This window comes from Metopolophium dirhodum, unplaced genomic scaffold (genome assembly GCF_019925205.1).
Source record: "Metopolophium dirhodum isolate CAU unplaced genomic scaffold, ASM1992520v1 scaffold1, whole genome shotgun sequence".
Taxonomy (NCBI): Eukaryota; Metazoa; Arthropoda; class Insecta; order Hemiptera; family Aphididae; genus Metopolophium; species Metopolophium dirhodum.
In genome coordinates this window covers 1,631,245-1,650,903 of record NW_026869896.1, presented here as the reverse complement: position 1 = coordinate 1,650,903, position 19,659 = coordinate 1,631,245, and the positions used below count along the sequence as shown (strand labels likewise).

The window sequence follows — 19,659 nt, the reverse complement described above, 5'->3', positions numbered from 1 at the left end:
ACTCCATTGTATTTTAAACAGCACACAATGTGTTTAATTGTGTTTTGTGCAATTTTAATTTTAATTGTATTAATTATTTAATCATTTATCTTGGTATTTATCATGATATAAATTAAATAAAATAATTTGTCTGTAAAACAACTAATTGTCTTCGGAGTTTTAGTACATTAAATACATTTCATTAAATGTATAATTAAAAGTTTTGTTCAATCTTCCCTATGGAAAGTTAAGCTAAATAACCAAAATAAATTTTTTTTACCATATTTTCTTTATTACGATGATTTTGAAGTAAATAACCCGTTGGGGTCTCATGCTGAAACACAAGAACTTGGAGCTGTATACATTTCTCTTGCTTGTTTACCACCTGAACTAGCATCATCACTAAATTATATTTATTTAGTCGCTCTTTTCAAAACTGATGATAAAAATTGCTTTGGGAATTGTGCTATATTTAAAGATCTTATTGCAGAGCTAAACTTTTTAGAGTCAACTGGGATTGAAGTGGTTGTTGATAACAAAACCTATAATATTTTCTTTAAATTAGGATTAATTCTCGGTGATAACCTAGGATTGCACTCTATTCTAGGATTTGTTGAGAGTTTTGTTGCAAATTATCATTGTCGATTCTGTAAAACTCATAAAAAAGAATGTCATCAACAATCTATACAAAATGATAACAGTTTAAGAGACTCTGTTAATTATACAGCTGATGTTATGCATAATGATGTGTCCGTTACTGGTATTAAAGAACCATGTATCTGGAATGATGTAGGATCTTTTAATGTAACTACAAACTATAGTGTGGATATAATGCATGATATGGCATATCATAGGTAATGGGATAATAGAGGAAATTTATGAACAAATAAATGAGGTGATAGAAATGACAAACGAAAAAACAAATTTGATTGTTTTAGGAGACTGGAATGCTATAGTAGGGGAGTCAAAAGAACATGGAGTTACAGGTGCGTTTGGTCTAGGCAAAAGAAACGAAAGGGGACATAGACTAATTGAGTTCTGCAAAGAAAGAAATCTAATCATTATGAACACAATGTTCCCACAACCGATAAGGAGAAGATATACATGGACCATGCCGGGAGGAAGAGCAAGATATCAAATAGATTATATATTAGTAAGAAATAGATATAAAAACCAAGTAAAAAAATGCAAAACTTACCCAGGCGCGGACATTGACAGTGATCACAATCTAGTGTTAATGGAAACAAACTTAAGCCTGAAAAGAAAGGAACCCAACGAAAGTACAAAAAGAAAATGGTGCATGGATAAACTAAAGAATGAAGAAATAAGAAGTGATTTCAATGAAGAATTAAACAATCTATTACAAGAAGCAAATATCAATAAGAACCAGGATAATGACAAAGTCGAATGGGAAAAATTAAGAGATATAATGACAAAAGCAGCGGAAAAATATCTCAAATTCACTAAAGAAATGCCTACAAAACCATGGATAAACAACGAAATTATAGATCTCATTGAAAAACGAAGAAAATACAAAAACGTGGTCAGTGAAGAGGGAATATCAGAATATAAAAAGTATAGAAACCTGGTCAATAGAGAAGCGAAGAAAGCCAAAGAGGAATGGCTAAACAATATATGCAAAGATATTGATTCCTGTCTAACAAGAGGCTTGAGTGATAAAGCATACAAGAACATTAAACGATTTTTTGGAGAATACAAAGATAAAGCCACTATACTTAGAGGAATAGATGGTAAAATAATCACGGAAGGGAAAAAAAAGTTAGAAGTATGGAAACAATATATTGAAAAGTTATATGGAAATGATAATGTACATGCGGGACAATGGGCCATAGAAGAAGAAGATGCAGGGCAGGAAAATACAAGACAACCCATTTTGAAAGAGGAATTTGAGACAGCACTAAATGAGTTGAAACACAACAAAGCTACAGGCATAGACAACATAAGTGGAGAAATGTTAAAAGCAATGGAAGGTGAAGGAAAGGAGATATTATTTAAAATAATATATGATGCATATGAAAAAGGGCTAGTTCCCAAAGATTTCGAAAAGTGCCTAATGATACCATTACCGAAAAAAAAGAAGTCAGAAAAATGCGAAGATCATAGAACCATAAGTCTAATAACACATGCATCGAAAATATTAACAAAGATAATTCACAAAAGAATAGCAGAAAAAATAAGTGTCAATCTAGAGGAAGATCAATTTGGTTTTAGGAGGAATAGGGGAACCAGGGAGGCTATACTGTGCTTAAGGATGATCATGGAAAAGATGTATAGAGTAAACAAGCCAATGTATATAGCGTTCATTGACTTAGAAAAAGCTTTCGACAACGTCAATTGGGAAATACTATTCAATATTATGAAAACCATAAATATCGATATTAAAGACAGAAGAATTATTCATAGGTTATATTTAAATGAAAAGGCTGTGATAACAGATAAAAGAAGCAAATCATGGGAAGAAGCAAATATTGAAAAAGGAGTTAGACAAGGGTGTAACTTATCACCAACACTATTTAATCTGTACATTGAAAATACTCTAAAGCAATTAAGAGAAGAAGAAATTGGAGGAATTAAAATTAATGGGATGTTAGTACAAATGCTGCGCTTTGCAGACGTCATAGCACTGATTGCGGAAAATGAAGAAGCTTTAGGCAACATGTTAATAAAAATGAATGATAGCTGTAAAGAATACAAAATGAAAATAAATAAGAACAAGACAAAAATATTAATATGCAGCAAGCAGGAATTGCTTTCGAACATAACGATTGAAAATGAGAAGCTGGAAACTGTTCAATGTTTTACATATTTAGGAAGCAAAATAACACATGATGGAAGAAGCGAAATGGACATAAAGAGCAGAATAGCACAAGCAAAACAGGCATTTTACAAAAAGAAGCACCTATTAACGGCAAACACTGTTAGCTTAAACACCAGGAAAAATCTTATAAAGAGTTTTGTATGGAGTATAGCCCTCTATGGGGCAGAAACATGGACGATACTAAAAGCGGAAAGAAAAAAGATTGAAGCATTTGAAACATGGTGTTGGAGAAGAGCACTGAAAATTTCTTGGACAGAGAAAGTTAAAAATGAGGAAGTATACCTAAGAATGAATGAACAAAAAGCAATATGGAATACAATCAGAGAAAGGAGGAAAAAATGGATCGGACATATTATAAGAAATAATGAATGGATAACGACAATAATAGAAGGAAAAATAGAAGGAAAAGCTGGAAGAGGTAGACCAAGAACACCATTTATGAAACAGATCATAGACGATATAGAGAAAACCAACTATAAAGAACTAAAAGTAGCTGTAATGGATAGGGATAAGTGGAAAGCCATCAAAGTCATTTAACCAATCTAAGGATTGAAAAAAAAAAAAAAAAAAAAAAATGGCAGAAGGGGTATGCAAATATGATATAGGTCTTATACTGAAAGAAATGATATATAATCTCAAATATTTTTCTCTTGATACATTAAATAACAGAATAGAGTCCTTTAATTATGGGCCAGTAGACATTAGAAGTAGGCCAACACTAATTACAGATACAAGTTTGAAACGAGAAGGGTGTCTCAAAATGTCAGCCTCTGAAATGTTATGTTTTACAAAATACCTCGGGTTGATAATTGGAGATTTAGTGCCAAAAGAATCTGAACTTTGAAATTTATATATTCTATTAAAACAAATACTTGACATTATTTTTTGCAAATGGATACAAAATCAGGATGTAATTTTATTGCAATCAATTATTTCTGAACACCATGAATCATATAAAAAATTATTCCAAAATACTTTGAAACCTAAACACCACCATATGGAACATTATCCATTAATTATAAAAAACTCTGGTCCTCTATCCCTTTTTTGGTCAATGCGCTTTGAAGCTAAACATAAAGAACTAAAGGAAACGGCACATTCAATTACATCAAGAAAAAATATTACTTTAACATTAGCAATTAAACAACAACTACAATTTGCATATAGACTTTTATTACCCGATCAAAGTATATATACAATCAAAGCAGATATAGGACCAGTTATAACAATATAACTAGATACAATTGAATTATATACATCAAATACTTCATTTCATTCAACAAAGTTTAATTTTTATAATAATAATATTGTTTTTATTTCATGGGTTAGTGAGAAATGTATTAAATATAGTTGTAATAATAATACCGACCGTGGTGTTGAATTTAAGCGAAGAAAATAATTATATGATGCCATGTTTTGGTCTAATTAAATCTATTTTTATGACAGTCAAATGTACCATTTTTAGTTTGTAAAAAATTTAAGTCATATTATTTTGACAAACATTATCAAGCATATAACGCAACCATCACATCAAATTTTGTATGCATTGCACTTAACGATTTAGAAAATATGAACCCTACTCATCATAATATTATATCTAATGGGTTAACATTTATTACATTGAAATTATAAAAATTATGTGTATTATGATCCTATATTTCTATTTTTAATTATCATTACTATGTATCATGTATGTGTGTATGTACCATAATATGTATTATCATGTATGGATAATGTTTAATTAATTATTTCTTAATGTTTAATTTATAATTTATAAGAATTACATTGTTTCATAGTTATTTTATAATTATAATATTTATAAAATGTACTAAACATTTCTGTTTTATAAAATCATTTATGAATAAATACTTGGTATAAGTGAAACATTTTAATAATATACTAAATATACCTATAATTTATTATTTTTAATTGGATACTATTTTTAGGTCTTGCTTAAGACAAAGTACCTATAGTATAAAAAAAGTCAAGTGGCATTCGGGGATTGCCGCGATAAAGCTATTGCATATTAAATAAATAAGAAGTTGATATAATTTTAAATTTTTTTATTATTATTCTAGTTATACAGAAGTTTGTATCAGAGAAACTATAGGCCTATGATAACTAAAATATGAAACATAAGTTTGAGATTTAATATTCTCCAAATATCTGGAAAATACGGCGTCGATGGTGGTCCCATATTTTGTAGTAGATTCTTGTGAATCATTATTTATACGTAAATTTAATTTTTCTAAGAGAAACGTTGTTAGTCTCTCTGATTTTTTATCAGCGAAGTTGATGTTGAAATCGCCACCCAAGATAAGTGGAAATTTATGGGAATTTCCACCAAGTATTTTTGACCCTTCTACAGTGTACTCCAGTAAAGTGCGATGAATAAAATATTCTACCTCGTCCAATTTTGGATTTGGAGTAATGTAAATGACTACAATGACTATTTCTAGGCCATTTTGCAGTTTGCATAAGCACGCACAAATATCTCCAACATTTGAGCGTCTAACATTTACATCTACAACATTTGCCACATTTATATCAATATTCGGAGTCATAATATTGGTAGTATCATTATTATTATTTTGGTAAATGGCTACCCCACCTTTTGAAACAGTATCTCGTTTGAAATGAACTATGCAATTGAAATTAGGTATGTCGATCGGATAATCATTTGACATGCAAGTTTCACTTAGAAGTAATACATTTGTTTGTCTAGTTACGGGACAAATGAGTTTGTTTTGTTGGTAGATAAGTGAATAATAATAAAAATAATAATAATAAAAAAAAAACGATAACGCAGCATGTCTCATACACTGTGTAATTTTATCATATCCACTATCCAGATATAAATATATAAATGTATATTATCTAATACTATAAAATCGCAAGAAAATCAGCTGATCTATAGGGAATTCATGGAGGATCTCATGGTGGAAAAAATTAAACACCGCTCCGTTTCCCCAGTCCGCCGGACCTATCACGTCGATTCCCTATAGCGCGACCAATCGCGTACCTTCGCCGCGGCGGCGGCGGTCGGTTTTTACTTTTTAAACGTTTTCGAAAAACGTTACGCTTTTTACGCTGTTTTTCGACTTTTAGACATTTTCACATATAGTTCGTTTCTTTTAAAAGCCGCGTGGTTTGTACGCGATATCGGTCCATAGCCATCGCAATCGACGCCAGCGTAGGTCGTTATTATCGCTTTTCGTTTCGTCTTTTCAATTGCCGTCTGTGCTCTATTTGTTAAGTTTATTTCTTTTGAACCCCGTGAATATGCGGTTTGTATACTTAAAAATTCGCGTTCACGAAATGTCAGTCGGTCTTCGTTCCAACGCACAAGTGCACAATTAATATATACTGTTTTTTTTGTTTTGTTTTTGATTCAATAAATATTGCATTATGTGATTGTAGACGTATTGTTTGGTTCTTAATAACGTAGCTGGTATATTGCTTAACGTAAACACAATTAAATGTATTATTCAAGCATACATAATAACGGTCAGATAAGTGAATAAAATACAATTAAAGTTTAAACCGTGTAGATACATAGAATACGTAGACACACAGCTTCGTGGTAGACACACAGCTTAATTGTTGAAGTTTTGACCATGATTTGCATCACAAACTGTGGCTCGATAGGTTAGGCGTAGGTTCCCCAAACATAGGATGATAGGTAGGTCCAGGTTCGAAACCGTCGTAGCTCTCTTCGGGCGGCAGCGACTGTACCGTGTATTCTAAGGCACGGCCGCCCGTCAATTGATTTTTTTGCATTTTTTTTCACTTTATATTTCATAAATAATATAATAATATACATGTTAATTTTACATTATATGACTGTATATTATATATTATGTACCTATATGTTATTTAAATTATTAGGAATTCAACACATATTATTTTCTTTAAATTGTCATTGTTATTATATCAAACTAATTATACTAATAATCATATTTATTTTTCGTAAGTTATTTCGAATGTTCTGTGATTGGGTTTATGGAAAATACTATTTTTTTTAGCAACTAGACATACTAGACTTATTTTCTGCAGCACATTGTTCGCTATCCGACTAAGTCGACTAAGTCGGATAGCCAACCTAGCTGACGAACTTTAAAGTTAATAGATTTTGACTTGATATGACCGACTTTCTAGACACTCCAACACGGTTTCGACTTTACACTTTTTACATAAGAAAAAGCACCGGACATGTGACGGCACATACCTACCATTCTATCCGCAGTCGACGGATTGCTCATTTTGATTTCGTCTTAGACGGTGCTGACTGACTTGCTTAACAATCTAGCGAAACCACAGCCAAGGAGGTGGGGCCTGTGTGTTTCGCTGGGCGCCGCGGGGTTGACGGACCACGGCGCTTGCCGATGGCCGGGGCGTCCACGTCGCCGGCGGATGGATACTGACTTAGAAAGTTTGCTAACACCGAGCCAATCGTCCCATTTACGGTCGATTACGTGAATAAACCGGTGACACGAGATCCAATCATGACGTCTCCAACGAGCGACTCGCTGGAGTGCGTGAGATGAGAATCACAGAAGGCCGACGCTAGCTCCTATATGCTTAAGGCGTCGCGTTGGGTGATTACTTCTCCGAACATCCCTTATGAGTACCTTGACCGATAGATGGTTCGCATTAGCTATGAGCAAAGATGCGTTCCTGGCGGAAGAGATCAAACCGAGCGGATGGGAAAGCGCACTGGTGTCTCGCAGGAGTGCGGGAGATGAGAATCACAGAAGGCCGACGCTAGCTCCTATATGCTTAAGGCGTCGCGTCGGGTGATTACTTCTCCGAACATCCCTCATGAGTACCTTGACCGATAGATGGTTCGCATTAGCTATGAGCAAAGATGCGTCCCTGGCGGGAGAGATCAAACCGAGCGGATGGGAAAGCGCACTGGCGACTCGGTCGGCGTATGGGCGGTGATCTGGATTCAGTCAATCGTTTACAAATGACCCAGCCCGGGAGGGAGGACTCCGGGGTTGTGCGCCGGAACCAACCTCGACGGCTGGATGCCACCAGTGGCAAAACCTTGAACGCACCAGCCTTAGGGCCGGCAAACGCAGTTTGTCGTCAAAATAAGCACAATTTGTTACCGTAAGACTGAAATCACCGATGAGTGGGCAGAGTCAGGATCCACGTGCCTGATCTACGGGCAGGTAACATCTTAGTAACGTTAGGCGGAAGCGAGGAAGCGGGGGCTAAGGTCCATCGCTGCCGTAAGAACTGCTAAAGAAACTGCGGTGACGACGGCGACGGGGGGCTCGGATCCCCCGCTGCTGAGCGGAAACCGACCGCTACAGACAACACAAGGCCACCAGAACTCTGAAGGCGGCAGAGCGAGGGCGGGTCTGGGGGACCGCCGGCTACACCGGGCCGGTGTTCCCGCGCCCCTACGGGTGAAGCGCCCGCCGGCCGGGGAGGGGCTGGCGGGCCCCTGGAGTGGTCTGACCTAGGTTGCTGAAAGGGCATCGAGGTAACCCCGTGAAGACTTACTGGCGCTCACCCGCCTGGCAAGGACGGCCCAACCAGGTCACGACGAACCAGGCGTGTAAACTGACCAGTACAAGTACACACCTGCTACCGGCCGCACCAAGACGAGTCACGTTGAGAAACTGGCTGACTAATCTGGTCCGGGAAAGGGGCAGGCGGGGTACGGTCTTAAAGAAGCTAGCCCTAAAGCTTCGAGTTAAATGAACTGTAATCACAAGGGCTCGGGGCAGGCCATGCTAGGTGCTAGCGAAATGACCAAGGACCTCCGAGTTCCCTGGACCACCTGTACCTTCCAGGGTGGTAACCCGGTGGCTTAGAACACGCTAAGCCATAAAAGGTTTGAAATGGGTAGGAAGGCGGGGGGGCGCTCGCACAAGGCTACACCCTCGAGCGCCCTCACGAAAAGCTCACTCATGATTGTATAGAACTGAGCGGAGCAAAAAGAGCCGCGGGATTGAGACCGCGGCTGACGATGTCCTGCCCGGGTACAGGACTGGGCGGATGACGAACGGCCAGAAGGCGTCTTCGCACCCCCGGGCCCCGTCCCGATCTCAACGCCAGTGAAGGGCGCATCTCCAAACCGAGCTTCCCGGGGCAATAGGAAGCACCTTGAGGTGGTCTCAGAGACTTACCGGTGGCGACGGGAAAGGGTCATCAATGAAGGAAAAGAGGACTGACTAGGCAGTTTTCAGCAGACCAGCCACTCCAACAGTATACCCCGGAGATGGGCAGCTTGCCAAATGCAGGTCCTCAAGGATCGCAGAGCATCTGCTTACACATACGACTGCCCGACCGTTAGCTACGAAAAAGTTCCGCGCTCAAGGCGCAAGCGATCGGAGCGGACCGAAACGCAGAGCGCGGACTCACGGGAAAACCAATAATCGTGTTCCAGGCGTATCAACGCACTGAGGAAGGGTAGACCTGATAGGCACGTCAAAAGACCCCGGCGTGGGTCTCCGCATAAGGACGACCGAGGTGATGGAGGGCACCTTCCTCTTTCCGCACGGGAACCACCTACCCAAGTGGGGAAGCATACCACCTGCGACAAACCAGTGGGCCTGGGCGAGAGGCACCGGAGCATGACGTGGGAAGCAGACGCGTACCTCCGTCAGCGCGCTGGTGCCTCTAGGACGAACCTGACTGAGAGCACACGGGCCCGACCAACTCGTGTGCGAACACGTGCAAGGTGGAAGTCCGGTTGGGGGACACACACCGTCAAGCACTCAAACCCGAGCATTCGGTACGGACACGGCACCCGGCAAAAGAAAACCGTACCACTCAAAAAAGGTCGCATCGCGTCAGCGTAAGAACTGCCCCGGTGTCGATGCTAGTGGGAAAAGAGTCGTTGTGAGTACTCTGGATAGCGGATCCTTCAATCTCATCTCGCGGGCGACGAGGACAGCCCCACTGAAAACCCGACCTAGCTTACGCCCGAACGGTAACAGTGACCGTCGAGCTGTGTGGCGTGCGTCCGGCCGACGCGCGCGTGTACCTCGCGTGCTCGCGCTCGCCGGCCGTGCGTTCGCGACATATGTGGATGGCCTCGCGGGGGCTGTCGGGAGTAGCGCCTTAGTAGAAGGGGAGTTACTTGACTGGGTCGAATCCAGCGCTCGCCGACGCGGTTATACGAAACCCACCGATCTATCTCGTACGAGAGTAGCCGGCGGGGGATCGTCAGCCTGGCGCCAGGGCGCCCTGACGTAACCCGTCGGAGGGATGTTTCCGCTTCACCCAAAGGCGTGAAGGAGCCGCCCTCGCGACATATGGCTAAAGGTGTAAAAACCCCCGAGGGAATGGTCTTATAACTCCCCGTCACACAGTGGTTAGAAATGACTTGCTTAACACTTAAACATGCAGGTTTTTACATTTTTTTTTTTTGATATAATTATATATACATTACAGGTACATGTTTATATGTATTGTATTAGTTAATATAATATTATGTATCTATATGTTATTTTTTTTATGAATTATAATAAATAGGTACAATATATTATAATTGTTTGTATTTATATTGTATAGTTATAGTTTGTATTTTTCGTAAATTATTTCATAAGTTGTGTAATAGGGTTTTCACTTATAGGCGCCCAACGTCGGGTCTGCAATCCACCGCAGGTGGATTGCCTACTTGATATGCTGTAGCACATTGTCCGCGATCCGACGAATTCGGATTGCCTACCTAGGTGGCTAATTGGATGTTAATCGATTTTGACTTGAGATGACTGACTTGCTAGACAATCCAACTCGGGTTTTGACTTTACACTTTTTACATAAGAAAGAGCACCGGACATGCGACGGCACATACCACTCTATCCGCCGCAGGTGGATTGCTTATTTTTGTTTTGTCTTAGATGGGTAATGACTGATTTCCTGGACACTCTAACATGCAGATTTTCGAATTAACATTTTCTTACACGTACAAAAAAAGCACCAGACATACGCTGGGGGATAGTATTATCATTGAATTGCCGGTTTTCATGGGCCATGGGAGATTTCTAGACACTGAATCTTGACTTTCAAACGTTCCCACCTTCGAAACGAGACCGCCGAAGAGCCAGGCCATACAGAAATTCTTATCACCTTCTACATGTTTAAGTGCAACATTTATAATTCTAATGTGTCTCCAAAATCGGTACTCACTTACAACTAACACGGTCAAGGGGTCCAACTATTTTTTCGATTATTCACCTATCTACGCAACTAACGGGGTCCACAATCCACCGCAGGTGGATTGCATACCTGGTGATATACGCTTCGATATAGTCCGTGATCCGACGCAGTCGGATCGCCTACCTATGTGATTTTATGACTGATAGCTAGACAATCAAATAAACCTATCGGTTCTACACTTTTTAACAATTTTAACAACCAAAAGCAGCGGAGAAACGGGAGATGATCCTGGAGATCGTATCCAGCCTATCCATTTACAACGTTCGTGACGGATTGCTAGACGCTCAAACTTTTAAACATTCCCGCCAAAGCACCAAGCCTTATCTCCAATCCATATCACTTATCCTTATCACAAATCCTAAACTTTTGTCTTACAGCCTTTGCGACTTTTATATTCCAAAATTGGTACCCACTCTCAGCGAGTCCAACTTTCCCAGAGTTTCACTTAGAGCTAGTATAATATAAACCGTATAATTATTAATTATAGGTACATTATTATTCCTTGGAAATATATCTGCAAACAATAGCCGCCGACAGCCGACCTTCGATCGCAGATAGCATTGTATGACAATACGGGTCGCCGCGCGGTAGACAGGAGGGGGATTACGTGATTGCGCAGGTAGTGGTCACGCTTTTTCGTTACGAAAAATTTTTTTTCAGTCACCACACCAGGCCTGCGATAAAAGCTATGCAATAGCTTAAAAAAAAATTAAAGGTCCTATAATATACTTTTTTTTAAGTTTCTAACATTTTTGATAAATCAATCAACTATTGTTTTGGTTACTAGGTAGTTAATACTATTATAAAAGTAGGTAAATTAACAGATACAAACTAGTTGAATTAATTTTAAATTATAGTTAGGCCAACAATTTATAACATTGAAAAGTAACATTTTAATAAGTTGGTATAACTACTTTGTAAAAATGTGTTAACTATAATTGTTGGCTAATCCAACTAAAACATATAGTTGATAGGGACGGGTACAGTTTTCCCGATTTTGATAACAATTGATAACAGCGAACTTGATAAGAAAAAAAAAAATAATGCTTATGCCAACCTACAAAAGTTAGAAAAAATCCCAATTCCCGCGGCGTTGACCAGCGAATAAATCAAAAATATAAAAATCTTTTTCATATGATTGAAAAAATGTATAGCGAGAAATTTTGCCTTCTATAAAATAAAACCCTGTTTAGTTAGCTTTTAATCGGTGAAGTTAGGTTTTTATCATTTATTGATCAATGATCATTAATCATAATATATAATATTCATATTTTAAATTTTAATTTTAATACTTTTAACTTTATACTTTATACCAATACTTTAACCTCTATTCTATGCTTTATACTTCACACTTTCACAGTAGGTACATACTCACGATTACTAGTATTATTATTTAAATTTTTGGAGTTAAATGCAGTTTTAATATTAGTGAAAGTATACTTACTGTGCTATAAGAAATAAATTTAATATATAATAATATGTTAAATGTGCCAAACAAACCTAATTATATTTATTGAAAAGGTATGAATGTATGATGCCTATAATTATTCTCAGATTTAAATACTACTTTGGATATTATTGTAGTAAATTTTTAGTAGATATTCATAAAATAAATTTAATTTGATTATTTTTAACTTTACAATTCCACAATTCATATTGGCGCAAGAAACTAATCTATTTATTTATATAATATTTAGAAACAAAAATAAAAATTCATATTTGTTGTTACTTATTAGTTATGACTTATATCTATATGTTTATAGTTTTTCAAATACTTTGTAAACATAATTATTTTTTGGGACAAGTATTTCATTAGGTAATAGGTATATTCAATGATTATTACTAACACTTCTGTTTTTATTGAAGATAAACTAAACTTGTTATAGGTATTATGTAGCTAAATGGCAGATCGCTACATGCAATAGGCAGTTTCTTCACAGTTTTATTAAATCTTCATTCTAATTATATTTATGTACATATTCTTACTGTATTAAACATATGATTAAACATATTAGGCCACTGAATCATTCAGTTTTATTTCTGTTTCAGCCTGGATTGTAGTACAAAATCGACAGTATTATTTCAACAAGATATTTTTCTTTACATTATTAAAATGATTTAAAAGGCAATGAATGTTTTTAATTTTGGTTTTTTTTTGTACTAAAAAAATAAAATAAGTACTTTAAATTTATTTTAATTCCTAACCTTTCAAATTATTCATAGTTTTTAGTTGTTTAAGGTTTAATTTTGTTGTGTGACAATTTCTTGTTTTTAAAATGTATTAACTGTATCAATCTATTCAGTATTTATAATTTATTGGTATATTTAGAAAAAATAAATTTAAGTTTAATGCAATTTGCAATAATTAGGTGTTATAACATAAAGAAAGATAAGTGTATAAAATATTTAATCCCATAATTTTGATACCTTTATTGGATGTTAAACATGTACTCCAGACTATACTATTTAAACACACTTCCACATTTGGTGACTATCAACAGACCAAACAGACTACTTTATTCACTCAAATAAATACACAATAGAAGGTACTACATAGAGATTTTCTAGTACATAACAAAATTGGTATTCTTTTCTCCTTATAAAGATAATGCTGTATAACACATATACAATATAGTCCATATTAAGGGACAATGTATATAAGTACCTATATTATGTGAGCAAACATAAATTTACTGTCACTTTTTCAGTAATATTTGTGTTTGTAAGAAATATGGACAATGGCTGACCCCTGTTAATTCATTTTTTATTGTTAACTTAATTTCAACACCATGATGAATAAATATATATTTATATAATTATGATATTTTGACAAATTACAATAATATTATGACATATTTATTATTTATCAAACTTAATATTATATTACTTTTTTATATTAAGAAATATTATTGACTTCTGTTACCCTTCAATGTTATACCTGTAGCTAAATGCATGTCTGCATTCTCCTTTTGCATCATCCTTGATGTACCTGTTCTATGCATAGTTAGTTTATAGGCGTATGGTTTAAAGTATAGATGAATTTAAATTTTAAAGCAATGATGAATTAATAATTGTTAAAATGTAAGTTAAGTCTCTAGGTAGCACAATTATTTTTGGAGTTGCAACTAAATAGTAAATAATTAAAATCAATTTCAAACAAGTTTTGGAAAAACTATTGAGAATTTCGGAAAATGACCTCTAGAGAACCTAACCAACTTCAAATAAGCTCAAATTATTCAATCGAAGATTCAGTTTTTATAAATGCACTGTGCCTTAGTAGGTACTTAGAAACTTGAAAATTGAAATTACTTTTCTAATTGTTATCTAGTGACGTGTATTTTAAATTCCTTGTACTGTTACCTAGGGTGGTTTTAAAAATTAAGTACCTATTATGTTTTTTTTATTTTTTTATATTACATCATATTTTGTTTAAAAATATTTTTAAAAAACACTTTTACTGTTACCTAGGTGGTAACTAAAAACATTTACTACATTTTTCGTAATCTTAGTACTATACTTGATAAAATACAATTGAGAATAATTTATATTTCACTGGTTCAATGAATTATTACTTATGGTTTTGAGAGTTGGGGGTTTGCTTATGATGTTCATTTACTTAACTAAAAGTAACTATAAATTAATTAATTTAATTTCTATTAAAGTTACTAAACTGTGCAAGTATTCTGATATTATGTGTATAATTTTGAAAAGCTATTTAAATAATGTTTATTATTACTTGTATCTAAACATAAAAATATTGTTAATACAAGATTTCGAAAAATGTAAATATAAGTATCATTTAAAATATGCCTAGATGTTGTAAATCTTTTGGTCTCAAAAACTTGTTACATAGGAAATACTGCTATTATTAAAGAAAGGACTTATATTGAATATATATATAATAAGAATTTGAAAAACATATTAAAAAATTTAAATCCTTCAATAAAAGTCCTATTCTTATGAAACCTTCAAGGTTCGAAGCAGAAGCGTCCCTAGACTAGTTTCCAGTTTTTAAAAGTGTATTAACTCAATTGTTAATGGCGTAAATGTTGTGATCGAAATTTGAATTTTCAAAAAAAAAAAAAACGGCGGGAAATTTTGTTTTGCCAATTTCTCAAACTTAAATACGAGACGCAGCTTTTTTGAGAATAGAAATTTGATCTCGAGGGTTGACTGCTTCGATCCTTGAAAGTTTCATAACGATAGCACTTATATTGAATGATTTAGGTTTTCAATAAAATACGAATTTGAAAAACCTATTTAAAAACCTAAATCCTTCAATAAAAGTTCTATCTTAATGAAACCTACGAGGATCGAAGCAGAAGCATGCGTAGTTCATTTGTCATCTGGTTAAAGGTTTTTTAACTCAAATATTAATGGGGTAAATTAAGGTTCAAAATTTTGAATTGTTCAAAAAAAAAATTGGCGGGAAATTTTCTTTTGTCAATTATCCAGCCTTAGGGTCGATACGTGATTTTATTAAGAACAGATATTGAATCTAGAGGGGTCACTGCATTGAACCTCGAAGATTTCAAGACGATACGATCAATATTGTAGGTTTTAGGTTTTCTCAATATATTACGACTTTGAAAAAACCAAATCCTTCAAAAAAAGTACGATCTTTTTGAAACTTTCGAGGATCGAAGCAGAAACGTCTCTAGACCAGTTACCAGTTTTTAAAAGTTTATTAACTCTACTATTAAGGGGGTAAATGTTGTGATCAAAATTTGAATTTTTTAAAAAAAAAAATTAGCGGGAAATTTAGTTTTACCAATTTCTCAAACTTAAATACGAGACTTGGCTTTTTCGAGAACAGAAATTTGATCTAGAGATGTCACTGCATTGCACCTTAAAGATTTCAAAACGATACGACCCATATTAAAGGAGCTAATTTTTGAAAATGTACATCTAATTTTGTGTTGTTACTTGTTACCTCAAATATTATATTAGAGTTAATTGACCTATTATTTTATAGGTTTTAATATTTTATTCTTTTATGCCTATCGATTTACATTAATAAATATTTGCCTACTAGAATAAATGTGAAAAAAAAGTTCAAAACAATTATTACTTAAAACGTCATACATACGTATACCATAAGGAAACGTCTGGTTATACGAATAATCACATATTGCGTTTATCAACTTTTTGCTTCTCCGATTACGGGCGAAATAATGGTCGCACGTACTTCAACCATAGAGCCTTTTTAAATCCTCGTACACCAAAAGACAGGAATCTTGAGTTTCGTACTGATCAAACGAAAACCTAAAATCCAAAATACACGTAACTACGTAATTTTTTAAGTACAAAAAACACTTGAAAAATCATAACTCCCGAACCAAAAGTGGGATAACCTCGATCTTGGTATCCATCGATACGGCGCAAAGTCTTCTATAACGTCCGACTACAAAAAAAGGCTCACCGCTCCCAAAATCTAAGTGTCCGTACCGGAAACCCCGAAAAACGCAAATTTTAAATTTCCGAAGCCCCAAAAGACGGAGAAAAACGGCTCTTATGGTCTCGACACCTGATACCGAATTTGATCACCGACCTCCAAACTATACAAATCTCGAGTTTCAGAAACGTCGTACAAAAACTAAATCTTTTCCAAAATACAACTAGGGGGGGGGACTCCGGGATTACGTTTTAGAAGGGCCTAAACCGAAACGTTTGGGAACTTAAAAGTATAATATTAGCTTATGAAAACGTCATCAGCTACAACTTATAGATTTATTGAACTTTAAAAACTATAACATATTTATATGTTAGTTCGCATTTGGTAATTACGCCAGTAACATACAACTTTCTATGTCAGTAGTTTTCCTAGAAGTAGTTACCTATTCATATAATCACATCGATAATAAATCTATTTAGTGTTAAACATGAACAATTGTTTATATAATTGATGAACTCAATCATCAAAGTTTATGACGTATTATACGTCTCGAAAATGATTATAACTAAATGTATTTTGTCATAAATTATAATACTTTAATATGACATGTCCTGAAATTTACTAACGCTGGACAATAGGTATAAACGTATTGTGAATTAGTAAATGACAGATATATAATATAATATTAGCCATTAGGTATGTACTCTATTCAGAACTATTGTGGTCGTCTGTTTGTGGATGAGATTAATCCCACATAGGAGAACGAGAAATGGTGAAATCTAAAGTTTGTCGATGGAGAATATTATGGGGATTCCATTTAAATGGTTGGTGTAACGAATTTTCCAGTTGTTAAATAGAGAGCTTACAAAAACCATAAAAAAAACCAAAAAACCATACTAAATTTGCTTTATCAAATAATCATAGATTTTAAATTATGATAATGAATTATTAACATGTGTAACCATTGTCCAGGTTGTAGATGGTTACCACTTCAAATGCCAGCAAACAATAATTGAGGTTATGTTCAATTCAAATGTAAATAATAATTATTCGTTAATATTTTGTTAATTTTTATTTAATTTATTAATTATTTAATTTTTTTACATTTTTTTTACATTTTTTTACCTTTTATACAATATGTTTATTATTCACTATCGTGTGCACTGTGCAGTTACAAATTACAAATTTAAACAGTTCACCTTAAATTTTCGTAAGTCATACATACATTTTGGCTACTAATCTGCTTGCCTATTCTTTAAATTTTATGTTATACGACAGTGTATTATTTCTAGGTCAAATGTATCTACAAAGAATTAAAATCATCGCAAATCCAAGTTAAACTTAATATGCCATTTACAAGTTACAACAATCACATTCAAACCTTCATAACTCAAATCATGTATGTTCTGTATAGTATTAAAATTCCTATAATGTATTACTTATTGGTGGTGATACATCTGAAACAACTTAACAGATACATTAAAATGATAATTATTTATCTTACAAAGTTGCAGTCAGATGTGGATTTAATATCTGATATTTTGTAAATGTTTAGGGCCATTATCATAGCTGATGCTTAAAAATAAGTATTGCTTAAGCTGTACCTACTTATGACTCAAACAAGATTTATACACGAGACTTTAGCCTAAGAAAAGAAATAGTGTTACTTAAACTAAGGATCGTCGAGACCTGCATCAAGCATTGCTTTTAGTTACTATAGCTACTAACCTAACCTTTTTTTTTATATCACAACTTTTTTAGTTTTTAAATTACCAACATTTACTTAAGCATTGACTATGGTCCTTAGTGTTAAATTTTATAGTAATGGTTAATGATGATGGAGTTACTAATTATTCATAATATTAAAAAGTTTACATGTTTACCTATATTGTTATTTTTTATTTTTCTCCATAAGGCATAGATAATAATAAATAATACAAGTATACACTATAGGTTCACAACTATAACACAAAGATGTTGGCTATATTATATATTGGGATACACTATGTGTTGGGACTATGAATAATGTTGATTGGTTACTATTTTACCTTCATTGATTTTTTATATGATATTGAGCCATTAAATGAATACTATTTTCAAAATAATTTAATTAATATAGTTGTTTTTTTTTCCAATTTTAGTAAGCAAGATACAGTAACTGGTGTATGCATGTACCCAAGCCATGTAGGAGATTATTCTGTTTGGAAAAACTTCTTCTGAAAAAACTGTTTCCACTAACAGTTCCACATGGCGGTTTACGAGTAATGACCAAAATAGGCATCTAGCTTCAACTTCTGTGTTCACCCTTGAAAGAATGTCATTAAGCTATACCACATAGAGTTGTAAATACCGTTTCCGGATATATGCCGGTGTATTTATTTATATATAATAATATTATGTTATTCTGTAATCCGTGACAAGTGCCATACTGTGCCACTGTGGTTAAGGCACAACTAAATAAATTGGGTGCCATGAGTAGGGATTTAAATTCTGCCTTATTAATATTAACACCTTAATAATAATTAATGACATTAAAACGTTGCACCTACCTAAACTACTCAAGGAAAAGGCCCTAATATTATATATTATATATATAAAAAATGAAAAATAGATTATAATAGAATATATGTAGGTTCTAGATGTCTCGTTCACAAAAATCAACGCTATTTCTTGATATACAAAAAATTCCTATATTATAAAACTAAATTACAAATTACAAAATCTAATAAATAGATATTACAAATAAAATATTGAAAAAACAAACAAACAATTTTGTATTTTTGGAAGTTAATATTTTTACTGTAATTGAATTCTTCTTTAGGGGATTGAAATTTTTCTTATTAAAAGATACAATAAAATAGAATAAGAAACGGTTAAAATGTAATTTAAGAAATAAATTTTCATTTTCAATGTGCTAAAATAAAATTTCCCTGGTTGGTTGATTGAATTTATGTTTAAATATTTACCCGACTAAAAGATTAAATATCATATCACATCAGTACATCACTGTCCAGCCAGTTTCAAACCATATTACTCTATTGATAAATACCTGACCTTTGTTTACTAAACATGGTTTGTTAGTTTAAAATAAATAAAAAATTAAACTAAATAGATACTTGGTGTGTAGATAATTGGGACTAATATTAATTATTATTTCTTTTTACTTAACTCCATATAAGATGTAGATGATTTTTATTTACTGTGTTTTTAATGTGTCAACAAACTAATTTTATATTATTTAAGTCAAATTTGATGTATAAAAACC

General features: G+C 34.3%; 1 long non-coding RNA gene across 1 annotated transcript; it reads left to right on the top strand.

The window, feature by feature from the left end:
* Positions 1-17,422: 17,422 nt before the first annotated feature.
* LOC132953291 (uncharacterized) lies at positions 17,423-18,930 on the top strand. The gene is made up of 3 exons (XR_009665564.1): positions 17,423-17,604; positions 17,687-17,793; positions 18,536-18,930. It is a non-coding gene; the product is annotated as an uncharacterized LOC132953291 (long non-coding RNA).
* The last annotated feature ends 729 nt before the right edge of the window (positions 18,931-19,659 follow it).